The sequence below is a fragment of the Rhinopithecus roxellana genome, chromosome 21 (genome assembly GCF_007565055.1).
Source record: "Rhinopithecus roxellana isolate Shanxi Qingling chromosome 21, ASM756505v1, whole genome shotgun sequence".
NCBI classification, from domain to species: Eukaryota; Metazoa; Chordata; class Mammalia; order Primates; family Cercopithecidae; genus Rhinopithecus; species Rhinopithecus roxellana.
In genome coordinates, this window is record NC_044569.1 from 46,683,323 (window position 1) to 46,688,363 (window position 5,041).

Consider the following 5,041-nt stretch of genomic DNA (forward strand, 5'->3'; position numbering starts at 1 on the left):
CTTGAATGTATTCTCCTTGGTGTGTTTCATATAATCATCAGTTTATACTAGAAGATTAGTTAACAGAATTGAAAATTTTCATTTATAGACTCCCTGTTCCCCAACCAGCTATCTCTGCTCACTCTTGTAGTTATTTTATGTGTGTGCGCTCTTGGTTTTGAGTGTGTCGCTTATGTTCCTGTCCAAGTTTAGTTTTTTTCTTTAAGTGAGTGTTACATTACAGTAAATTGGAAATTTGGCTGGTTGTAGATTTAATTGCATATTTGTGTAGTTGACCACAAACCACTAGTGATCTAATTGTGAATAGTAAGTGACTTTCTTTTATACATCGTTACTTGAAATCCTGAATTCAACTTAAATTCTACTTGGTTTGCATCCTTTGTTTATGGATTTTTGTCTTTTTATCACCAAATCTGTAAAACAAGTTCTTTTCTAATACAAAAGCACCAGTTTACCTTTCAAGAAAAACTACCTTCTGAAAAGTTGACAAAAATATTTCTCCATTTATGAAATTGATTTGATACAGATTGAAGTAAATCATTGACTTTTTTTAAAAAAAGCAAGAATGAAGACATTTCTAAGATAATTTTAAAGAAACTAAAATTGTATTCTCTTTTTGTTTTTTTTTGAGATGGATTCTCGTTCTGTCACCCGGCCTGGAGTGCAGTAGCTCACTCGGCTCACTGCAACCTCTGCCCCTCGGGTTCAAATCAGCCTCCCGAGTAGCTGGGATTACAGGCACACACCACCACGCCCAGCTAATAATTTTTGTATTTTTAGTAGAGATGGGGTTTCACCATGTTGGCCAGGCTGGTCTCAAATTCCTGACCCTAAGTGATCCGCCCACCTTGACCTCCCAAAGTGCTGGGAGTACAGGCACGAGCCACTGTGCCCTGCCTCTATTCTTAATACTTAAGACGTATCACATATCCATACCAAGGCTTCACTGTGGGTTTTGGACAAATTCTTAGGCTGAGGTAGACTTGCAAACATAGATTCAATAATGGGCAAGATCATCATTCTAGAATTGTTGGGCAGAGTTACTTTGTCAACTTTAGGATTAGCCTCCGGAAGTATTAGTCTAATCGGTTGTGTTACACTATTTGTACAATTCCTGTTTAGGTTGGATAACTTGTGAAATGAATTAACTTTTACCTAATGCTAGGTCAAAATCTTTCAGGGGGCCTTGAAAATAATCTCTATTTTAGAAGCTTTCCTTGTTCCAGAGTAAGCCAAAACTTGTCTGGAAGTAATGTTAGCAAAACTGATAAGTACTTACTCTGGTTCTAAGTCGGGATCTGCCTTTCCCTGTGTGCCTGTGTTAATTTTCTTGCTTACTGAAGTATTGGGGAAGAGAGACTTCAGGAAATCTGTGGGCCTGTGTTACAGGAAATAGCCATACCACACTGGATAATCTGCAATGTGAATAACCAAGAATTAGGCAAACCTATTGGGAGACCTTTACATTATTCCATTTTCACAACTGGAAAGGTGGATGCTAAACTGAAAACATTAGGTTTGGCTAGCTGCTCAAGTTATTGTAGTGTTGTATAATTCTTCCTATAAAAGACTTTATCAAAAGAATCCCTCTGCAAAGTAGACTTTTAGCAAGAATGGAGGCTAGGATAATTAGGTTTAAAAAACAGGTATAAAATAGGGGTAGTAAATGTGTTTTTACAGATTGTTCAGTGAATCTGGTAGCCCAAAACCAGACACTGGTTCTCATTCTGCTACCTGCCCCTTCTATCCCTTAAATTTCTACTTTTCTCATTCTAAAACTTTTTATAAATAATGGGGATTGGGGATGTTTATAATACACTGTGAACATCTTTTCCTTGTCAGTATAATTCTACAACATAATTTAATGGTAGCAGTAATATTCTCTCTTCTGGCTATCCCATAACTTAACCATTTGCTCTTAGTGACTTATCGAAGTAACTATGGGCAGTGGAACCCTGATGAAATATAGGGAAGGACATTGAGAAGCCTCAGGAGGAGATTCAATTTAGTAAAGATTTAAAATAGCTGTTCTCTTTAAAATGGCATACCTTCCCCCTTGGGTACATCAGAGCAATTCTTCCTATTAAGTTTCTTCAACTGCTTATATGTAATAATTGAGAATTGTGAAAGAAATGTTCCTGCCATTGAGATTTTCTACTGCCTCCATATTTGTTTATCTGCATCTTAAAGGATTGTGTTTGTACACCAGTACAAGGAAGCTTCATAAGGAGGGTAAGTGATTAGATATTTTAAATAGTAAGGAGTTCACTGATCAGAGATTGGAATTGGGAGGGAAGATGGCTAAAGAGAAACCACACATTTCTAAGCCCTTGGGGTGAGTTTAGATCCTCATTAGTCTCATGGAAAATGGGTTTATTTGTAACTTGTTTACTAAATGAGTTGTAAAAATAGACTTCCTGCTGCCTTTAAATGTGTTCTAAATGATAAATCTTCAATCTCTAAAAGCATGTGCATAAGTGCCTTCCTTTTGTAATGTGGAAGTTTTAAGAAGGAACTACAGTAACCAGCTGAGTTTAAACCAAAAACTGAAAAGAACTGGCTTAGTAACAAGAGGCTTGCTAGTTTAAGAAGAGGCAGTAAATGAGAGTCAAGATTATATGAGTCTGCTCAATTCCTACCAGCAACATTTCAGTTTACCCAAAGCTGCTAGCAGTGTTATACATAATTTTCTGCATATTTAAATATGGAGCATGGGGATGGGACAAGTCAGTCACACCATCTTCAGGGCTGCACAAAAAGATACAAACATGACCTGTACCATAAAGTGAGTCAGATGGTGGTTCTTGTAAATTAGAATCTTCTTGGATAAGTCAGCAATAGTTTACCTGTATTCAAAATGGAAAATCTGAGGGTTTCTTATTTAATCCTGAAACTGAGTGTAATTACTTAAAATTTGGAAATGTAGATATTCCCCTATATTAAAGCATTAAGGCTTTTGTATCTGTTTCATGACATTTTCAATATCAGAAACACTGAGTTCTGCAATTTCAGGGAAATTACCAAAGTAGTGTCACAAGGGACATGAATGGGTAGTGGTTTCAAGTCTACTTGAGTCAGAGGTGAAGTGCTTGGCATTATACCTTAACGATAAAACTAGGGCTAGGTGCAGTGGCTGATGGATGCCTATAATCCCAGCACTTCGGAAGGCCGAGGCTGGAGGATCACTTGAGCCCAGGAGTTTAAGAGCAGCCTGGGTAACAGGGAGACCCTGTCTCTAGAAAGCTAAAATTTCAAAAAGGATTGAGGGAATACTTGATAACTCGTAGATTTGGCTAATGTCCAACATGTGTAAATTAGCCAGATTTATTAGGTGACAAGAGAATGTGATCATAGAGATAACAACTAGCAATGCCTATTGAAAAATTATTAGTATTGTTGAAGTAAAATTTTCTGAAAGACCATTTAAAACAAAAGAGAAATACTGGACAGATAGACTGTGTTGCCCAGGCTGGCCTCAAGCGATCCTCCAGCCTTGGCCTCCCAGAGTGCTAGGATTACAAGCATGAGCCACTGTGCCCAGCCTACCTAGGATGTTTTTTTAAAAATCCTGGAAGCTCTAGTTATCTAGAGGCTAGGCAGATCTTTCTAAGTGTGTGTCTTCAGTGCATGAATGAAGGTTCTCAGAATTCATATTCTGAGAGCTGCCATCTCATTTGAATTTGAGAAAGCCAACTCCAAAATCCGCTTTTCTTGGACTGTTCCCAGTGGTTTTTCTGGAACCACACATAATCCAATGAAAAGATCTTATTCTCATGTCTGGAAGTTTGTGAGAACTCTTGAGTCAGTCATCTTTTATGTTTTCCTAAGCAGGTGATTCCAAGTGCTTTTTCAAAAATGCATCCTCATGTTGAAGATTGTTATTTGTGGTCAAGGATTTCAGAAATGGTCCCTTTTCTTTGCTAATAGGCAGGCTTTTTTGATGTTCCTATTGCTTTAGATGGTGCCCTTATCTTTTTAACTTTCCCCAGGAATAGCATCCTTCTGCCATCCCTTCCACCATCACCACTACTTAGACACCCTTAGTTGCCACCCCTTCCTGAGAAAAGATGGAATCAGGACTCTACAGCTCTCTCTCCCTGGGGTCTTAAAATCCAAGTAGACCAATGAAGGGAATTTAGTCACCTTTTAGAGTACATTTGATTTTTCAGTCATTTCCTATACTTCCCAAATCCTGGTCATTACACCTAGAAACTGTTCCTGGGCTAGCCCTACAAAGGTGTCAGGGCATGGGAGTTGTAGAATTTCATTTTAGTCTCCAACTTGGGCTTCCATTTCAAGTTCCCTTATTTTCTGGCTTTGTTAGAGGGTATGTAATCCCATATTTTGCAGATTAATATTTTGCATCTCATTTTCCTTATCTGTAAAATGAAAATAGTTGCCTCAGAACTGCATGAAACCGAAGTATGAAACTAAGGCATAGAAAGGCCTGCTGTGAAGTACCTAATTTACTTTCGTAGGTAGCATCCTCTTGTTCTGTTTCTTTTAAAAATCCAGCATGACCCTGAAAAATACTGTTGAAGGGCTCTGGAAGAGCAGTGTAAAGTAAAAGTGAGAAGCCTTTGGGGTTTAGAGCACTACCTTTAGTTGTGTGGCCCGGTTAGCACAAAGTGAATTCAGGTGCATACTTAATCTTTACCATACCCCTAGAGGTGGAAGTATTATCTCCATTTTGCAGAGAATAAAGCTGAGGCTTAAGGGTAAAAATTAGTAAAGAGTGAAAAATAAGTAACAGGCTTAAGGTAAAAATTCCCAAGTCTAAAGGCATTTTCAGAGGATTCCATGGAAAATGCCTCAGTTTTTTGCACATGTGAGCATTTTTCATTTAACTCTGGTTCTCTCATTCCTGGGCATGCCAATCAAAAGATTTCAGTGGCCCTTTTTAATATGACAGGAGTAATTAATATCCTCAGACTGTCATGACCATGAAGAGCTTGGGCTAGTTAAGGCACAAATAATTGTTTCAGAATCGATTTGTTGACTCAATGGGCACTTGCCCTGCCAAGCAAATGAAATGTCAAAA